Genomic DNA, 8319 nt, shown 5'->3' on the forward strand with positions numbered 1-8319 from the left:
ACCCAGCCAGGAAGGATCTGAGACAGAATTCGAACTCAAGGTCTGCAGGAATCCTGGCGCAGACTCTGCGCCTTGGGGCACCCCCTGGCGGCAACTGGCTGTACAGAGGGAGAGAAGGCAGCGCTTGTGCTGTCAGAGGTGGCCGGGTGCCAGGCGCAGGGCTGGGCACTGTAAACAGGCGCCCCGCAGCAGGAGGCCCAGCCGTCCTCCCCTCGAGGGGCTTACCTTCTCCCCAGGGAGAACTTACTTTGTAGCCTCTGGCCAGCCTCAGTTTCCTGGGCTGTTAAATGAAAGGAGGAGTTTGGGTGGATTGAATTGTGAGGTCCGTCCCGGGCCCAGTCTTAGGGTTTTAATTAGACCTCACAAAGCGGTCCGGAAGGCCTGCGGGCCAGCCCCATCTCTGACAGGACAGGGAAACCGTGTCCGTTACTTCCTGTGTAAAGTAGGAACAATGAACTTCCACCTCAAAGGTCTCTTGGGAAGCAACTAGATCAGAGAGATTTGGAATCTGGAAGACCTGGGGTACAGATCCTGCTTATGACAGTTTCCTGGGATCCCAGGCAAGCTCCGCTGGGAGCAGGCTGGATGTGGAAGACTTTAAAAACCAAACAGGATTCTACAGCTGATCCTGGAAATAATAGGGAGCCCCTGGAGGTTGTTGAGGAGGGAGTAGTCAGACCTGCGCTTTAGGAAGGTCACTTTGGCAGCAGACTGGAGATGGATTAGAGCAGGGAGAGACTTCCCCCACCAGCTTATGGCAGTAGTTCAGGTGGGAGAGGGTGAAGGTCAGGGCTGGGGTCATGGCAGTGTCAGAAAAGAGAAGGGGGCACCTGAGTGGAGGTGGAGGACCTGACAGCCAATTTGGATAGGGGTGATGGAGGTGAGGAGTTATAGCCGAAGGACCTCAGCAACAAGAAAGTGGGCAAGGGGAAGGGCTTGGGATCCCATATCCGAGAGATGAGGTTGCCAACAGCACCTTCCTGGAGTAACTGTTGGGAGGACAAATGAAACAGCTTCTATAAAGCAATTTCCAGGCCTGAAGACACTATGTAAAAAAACAATCTATTTTGAAACTGATTTGCAAATTTTAAGGATTCACAAAATAGGAGTTAATGTTAATAAGCACAGACTGTCGGCAAAACCAAAATGCCTAAGGAATTAAAAAAAAATCTGATGCCTGTAGTTATTTCTGGAAGCTTCCTCTTTCTGAAAGTTTCAGGGTAAAGAGGGTCACAGAAGGTAAAATGGATAACTTGGATTACATAAAATTGGAAAATGTTGCATAGACAAAACTAATGCAGCTCAAATTAAAAGGGAAGGTTAAATGAGGGGGAAAATCTTTGCAGCAAATTTCTCTGCTAAAAGTCTTAACATGGACATAGTCAACATGTATAGGACTGCTTGCCATCTGGGGGAGGGGGTAGGAGGAGGGAGGGATAAAGTCGGAACAGAAGTGAGTGCAAGGGATAATGTAAAGAAATTTTTTTCAAAATAAAAATTTTTTAAAAATCATAAGGTAATGAAATTGCCAAAAGAAGCTTGGGATCATTTAAAATTGTATAATTTCCCAAATACAATACACTCTTATTCCTTTTTCTTCATTTTTGGAGCCAGAATCTATACACCTGCAGCATCTGCATAAGGTATCATCTATGCATTGATGTACTAGCTTTATAGACTATCCATTCAACTATATGTCCTGGTTTGGACAACAAACATCAAAAATGATGAAAATCCATTGATATTTTATTTCTATGTGGATTATCAGGTTGGATTCTCCTCAGTGATTCCTGATGTTTTTTAAGGAAATCTGTAATATTCTCGGGTTTGCTATAATCAGAACAATGTAAAGGAATGAAGACCTTAATAGCAATAGAGAATTTCTCTTCCACTCCAGAGACCTCCTTCCTGAAAGTGGTGAATACTTAAGGGTAATGGAGGTCTTATTTCATGTATATGTTGATAGTCATGTATTACATAATACAATAAGCAAAATATTGTCAATTACCATAATTCTATCTTTGAAGAATATTGTATGCATTAAATTTAATGAAAAAGAATCAAATGTTTTATAATCAATAAAGTATGAAAATCTTTTTTTAAAAAAGTCTCAACATGAAAAAGGAATTGATTTAAATTTATAAGAATAAGAGCCCTACTCCAACTTTCTTAAAAGAAAACATCTAATGTTTGTGGCAGCCCTTTTTGTGGTGGCTAGAAACTGGAAGATGAATGGATGCCCATCAATTGGAGAATGGCTGAATAAGTTATAGTATATGAATGTTATGCAATATTCTTCCTCTTTAAGAAATGACCAGCAGGAAGATTTCAGAGAGGCCTGGAGAGACTTACATGAACTGATGCTGAGGAAAGTGAGCAGAACCAGGAGATCATTATATACTTCAACAACGATACTGTATGAGGATGTATTCTGATGGAAGTGGATTTCTTCAACAAAGAGAAGATCTAATTCAGTTCCAACTGATCAGTGATGGACAGAAGCAGCCACACCCAGAGAAGGAACACTGGGAAATGAGTGGGAACTGTTTGCATTTTTGTTTTTCTTCTCAGATTATTTTTACCTTCTGAATCCGATTCTTTCTGTGCAACAAGAAAATGGTTCAGTTCTGCACACATATATTGCATCTAGGATATACTATAACATATTTAACATGTATAAGACTGCCTGCCATCTAGGGGAGGTGTAGAGGGAGGAAGGGGAAAAGTCAGAACAGAAGTGAGTGCAAGGGATAATGTAAAAAATTACCCATGCATATGTACTGTCAATAAAAAGTTATAATTAAAAAAAAAGAAATAGGGGAGGAAAAAGAAAACATAAACTTTTATCAGCCATATGGGAAAACAAAAGTAAAATGGGAAATTTTGATTACATAAAATTAAAAAGTTTTTATACAAACAAAACCAATACAGCTCAATTTAGAAAGTAAATTGTAAACTGAGGGAAAATATTCTTCAGCAAGTTTCTCTGATAAAAGTTTTATTTACAGAATATACAAGGAATGGAGCATATCCTTCTTAATCCCTTATCTCTCTTTTTTTAATTTTTAGGCATTCATTAAATGCCTACTTTGCGATAGATTTTTTTAATTATAGCTTTTTATTTATAAGATATATGCATGGGTAATTTTTCAGCATTGACAGTTGCAAATCCTTTTGTTCCAACTTTCCCCCCCTTCCCCCAAATGGCAGGTTGACCAATATATATTAACTATGTTAAAGTATAAATTAAATACAATATAAGCATACATGTCCAAACAGTTATTTTGCTGCACAAAAAGAATCAGAGTTTGAAATAGTGCCCAATTAGCCTTGAAGGAAATCAAAAATGCAGGTGGACAAAAATAGAGGGATTGGGAATTCTATGTAGTCATCTCCCAGAGTTCTTTCCCTGGGTGTAGCTTGTTCAGTTCATTACTGTTTTATTGCAATGGATTTGGTTCATCTCATTGTTGAAGATGGCCACGTCCATCAGAATTGATCATCATATAGTATCATTGTTGAAGTATATAATGATCTCCTGGTCCTGCTCATTTCACTCAGCATCAGTTCCTGTCAGTCTCTCCAGGCCTTTCTGAAATCCTCCTGCTGGTCATTTCTTACAGAACAATAAGATTCCATCACATTCATATACCACAGTTTATTCAGCCATTCTCCAATGGATGGGCATCCACTCAGTTTCCAGTTTCTGGCCACTACCAACAGGGCTGCCGCAAACATTTTGGCACATACAAGTCCCTTTCCCTTTTTTAAAATCTCTTTGGGATATAAGCCCAGTAGTAACACTGCTGGGTCAAAGGGTATGCACAGTTTGATAATGTTTTGAGCATAATTCCAAATCACTCTCCAGAATGGCTGGATGTATTCACAATTCCACCAACAATGTATCAGTGTCCCTGTTTTCCCACATCCCCTCCAACATTCCACATTATCTTTCCCTGTCATTCTAGCAATCTGACAGAATTGTCTTAATTTGCATTTCTCTGATTAATAATGACTCGGAGCATCTTTTCATATGGCTAGAAATAGTTTCAATTTCTTCATCTGAGAATTTTCTGTTCATATCCTTTGACCATTTATCAATTGGAGAATGGCTTGATTTCTTATAAATTAGTGTCAATTCTCTATATATTTTAGAAATGAGGTCTTTATCAGAACCTTTGACTGTAAAAAACGTTTTCCCAGTTTATTGCTTCCCTTCTAATCTTGTCTGCATTAGTTTTGTTTGTAGAAAAACTTTTCAATTTGGTATAATCAAAATTTTCTGTTTTGTAATCAATAATGATCTCTAGTTCTTCTTTGGTCATAAATTCCTTCCCCTTCCACAAGTCTGAGAGGTAAACTATTCTATGCTCTTCCAATTTATTTATAATCTCATTCTTTATGCCTAGGTCATGAACCCATTTTGACTTTATCTTGGTGAAGGGTGTTAAGTGTGGGGCAATGCCTAGTTCCTGCCATACTAGTTTCCAATTTTCCCAGCAATTTTTGTCAAAAAGTGAGTTCTTATCCCAAAAGCTGGGCTCTTTGGTTTTGTCAAACACTACATTATTAAAGTTATTGGCTGTTTTGTCCTTTGAATCTAACCTATTCCGCTGTCGATCCCTTATTTTCAACACTGTCTTCTTGTCCTTCACTTAACTATTTCTCTGTCCCTTCATCATATCATCCTCATTGATTCCTCTCTCTGTCTTTCCAGATGCCTTTATAAGTCAGACAATAACCATTTATTAGGTTCTTACTAGGGTTGTCTTTGAAGGTTGTGTATAATTGAAAGGCAAAAAGAATCTCTGCCCTCAACAACCAAATTTTGCCATGATCTTCCATAAGCCATCACGATTGACAGTGTCAAAAACCTTGGTCCGATCAACAAGCCTCGTGTACCGACCTCTGTTCTGTACCCGGCATTTCCCTTGAAATTGTCAGGCAGCAAACATTACATCTACAATTCTTCAGCTCTCTCTGAAATCACACTGACTTTTGGTAGATGATCATCTTCCAGATGAAGGCTCAGCCTCTTAAGGAGGGCTGTGATAAGAATCTTTCCAGCAGTGATTAAGAGAGACACGCCTTCCCCATGATTGTCGCAGGACAATCTATTTTCTTTATCTTTATAGAGATGAGCAGTAGAGATATCCTTGAACTCTTGCCATATAGTCTGGAAGTTTCCTCCCACCTTGTAAATCTCAGCTGGAATAGAATCGGTACCCGGTGCTTTGCCACATGAAAGGAGCCTAATGCCCTTTAAAACCTCTTCATCACTTGGAACTCCAGCTAGGGAGGAATTGATTTCACCCCGAGATAAACGGTCATTGGCTTCAGCCTTGATTGATGACGGTCTGTTGAGAACACTGTGGAAGTGTTCAGCCCATTTCTCCGGGATCACATCCTTATCACTAATCAATATGGCTCCATTGGCACCAAATAGCTGAGATGCACCAAAGGTCTTTGGTCCATAAATAGTTTCAGGATATCATAAAAATGTATTGAATTGTTAGTGTCAGCAAAAGGCTGAATGTCATCTGCCTTCTTACTGAGCCAAGAGTCCTGTATCTTTCTAAAGTTCCCTGAAATGGAGTTATACAGGGTCATGGTAGCGGTGGACAAACTATCCTGCTGGTATACCCTGGGAAGTCTCATTTCTCATTTAGCAGCTTCTGAATTTCCTCGTCATTTTCTTCACACCAGTTTGTGTGATTGTTATGGTCCAGATGAGCAAATGCAGTGTTGTACGGCAAATTTCCACGTACCTGCAAAGACGAGGAGGCTAGTGTTGATGACTCAACTGGTCTAGCTTTAGACTGTGGAGAGCTTTAAATGCAAATATAAGACCTTATTATATTTGATCCTGGAAATAATAAGGAACCACTGAAATTTATTGAGGAAAGGACCCTAAATTGAGTGAAGGCTGGATTAGAAAAGTGTGTGTAAGATTTGAGACACAGAGAACCAATTTTGCAATAAATGTGATGGAAGGAGTACTTTGGAAGGGTTTGATTATCATCTCTATGCAGATTACTCAGAAATCTATGCATCCAGGGAGGTGAGCTGGGCCTGGAGTCTGGAGAGCTGCATTCAAAACCAACCTCAGACTCTTCTTTGACTATGATGTCCTCAACTGTGAAATGGGGATAATAATAGTATCTAGTATTGTGAGAATCCAATGAAACTAATCTTTGTAAAATACTTAGCACGGTGTCTGGAACATAGTAGGTGCTTAATAAATGCCCACTTGGGACGTGGCTCTCTTCAACAATGAGATGATTCAGACCAGTTCCAATTGTTCAGTGATGGAGAGAGCCATCTGCACCCAGAGAGAGCAACAAGGATTCTGAGTGTGGTTCACAACATAGCATTTTCACTCTTTTTATTGTTTCTTGCTTGCAATTTATTTTGCTGCTTTTTTTTTTACTAGTTTGATTTGATTTTTCCTGTGCAGCACGATAATTGTATAAATATATATTCATACATTAGATTTAACATATATTTCTACCATGTTTAATATATATTGGATTACTTGCCATCTAGGGAAGGGGATAGGGGAAGGGGGGAATTGGAACACAAGGTTTTGCAAGGGTTAATGCTGAAGAATTGTCCATGCATATATTTTGAAAACTAAAAAGCTTTAATAAAAAAAAAAAAAAGGTAACAGATAAATAAGTAAATAAATACCTATTTGCTTGCTTCCTTGACTTTTCTGAGCTCTTTGTAGCACCAAGTACCTGTAAGGCATCTCTGCCTGGATTTCTCTGAGACATCTCAAGCTCCACGGATATAAATCAGAATTCCTATTCTTTTCCTCTGAAAAGCCATTCTTGCTAACTTGTCTCTTTCTGCTGTGTATGTCTCCACCCTCCCGGTCCTTCAGAACCATCTTCAGTTCTTCATTCTCACTCACCTCGACCACTCCATATTCAACTAAATGCTGTCTTATTTCTGTCTTTAACATCTCTGTTTTGGTCATTTTTCATCTTTTTTCTTTATTTAATAGTATTTTTTTCTAATTCCATTAAAAATTGTTTACAAAATTCATCTCTTTAAGATTTTGAGTTCGAAATTTTTCTGCCTTCGTCCTTTCCTTCCCTTCCCCAAGACAACAATCTGATATAGGCTATACATATTCAATCATGTTAAACATATTTCTACATTAGCCATATCTAACATTTCTCAAATCCATTCTCTTCTCTCCAGTCTCATCAAGGTCTCCATACAGTTTGGTCCCTCAGCTACCCTTAGCTAATTTGGTCACAGCTATTGAAACAACCTCCTACTGGCGAGACTTACATGAACTGATGCTAAGTGAAATGAGCAGAACCAGGAGATCATTATATACCTCAACAACGATACTGTATGAGGATGTATTCTGATGGAAGTGGATCTCTTCGACAAAGAGAAGATCTAACTCAGTTTCAGTTTATCAAAGATGGACAGAAGCAGCTACACCCAAAGAAAGAACACTGGGAAATGAATATAAACTGCTTGCATTTTGGTTTTTCTTCCCAGGTTATTTATACTTCTGAATCCGATTCTCCCTGTGCAACAAGAGAATTGTTCAGTTTTGCACACATATATTGTATCTAGGATATACTGTAACCTATTCAACATGTAAAGGACTGCTTGCCATCTGGGGGAGGGGGTGGAGGGAAAGAGGGGAAAATCGGAACAGAAATGAGTGCAAGGGATAATGTTGTAAAAAATTACCTAGGCATGGGTTCTGTCAATAAAAAGTTATTTTAAAAAAAGAAAGAAAAGAAACATCCTCTTAATCACTCTCCTCAAGAAACTTCAGTGGCTCACTATGGTTTGGAACTGGAAGCCTTTCATGATCTGGTTCCTATGTATCTCAGCAGATTGGCGCTCTCCTTCTACCTGCTACAATCTCTGCTGCAGCCAAAGTAGGCTTCTGGCTGACTCCCATCCATGACTTTGTGCCCCTGCTTCTCTTTGAAATACCTACTCAGCTCCAGCTAAGCAATTCCTGAGTCACAGGACTTCCTCAGCAAGCTCCAAAGTCAATCGGAGAAGAAAATGGCAAACCACTGCAGTATCTTTGCCAAGAAAATCCTATGAACCGTGAGATCCACGAGGTCACGGAGCACTGGACACGCCTGAACGACACAATCAGAAGGTTTTCCCTTCTTTACCATTTCTTGTTTCTGGACACAGGATGTCAGACTCATGTTCAATCTTGAGTTAGGATTTTTGCTCAGGGTGGATGAGGTTTCCACCAAATCTAATTCATTTGCATGTCATGGTTCTCTTCGAGAACGAAGAACAATGATCAACAATTCCCTTCCTTGC

Source organism: Antechinus flavipes, chromosome 1 (genome assembly GCF_016432865.1).
Source record: "Antechinus flavipes isolate AdamAnt ecotype Samford, QLD, Australia chromosome 1, AdamAnt_v2, whole genome shotgun sequence".
Taxonomy (NCBI): Eukaryota; Metazoa; Chordata; class Mammalia; order Dasyuromorphia; family Dasyuridae; genus Antechinus; species Antechinus flavipes.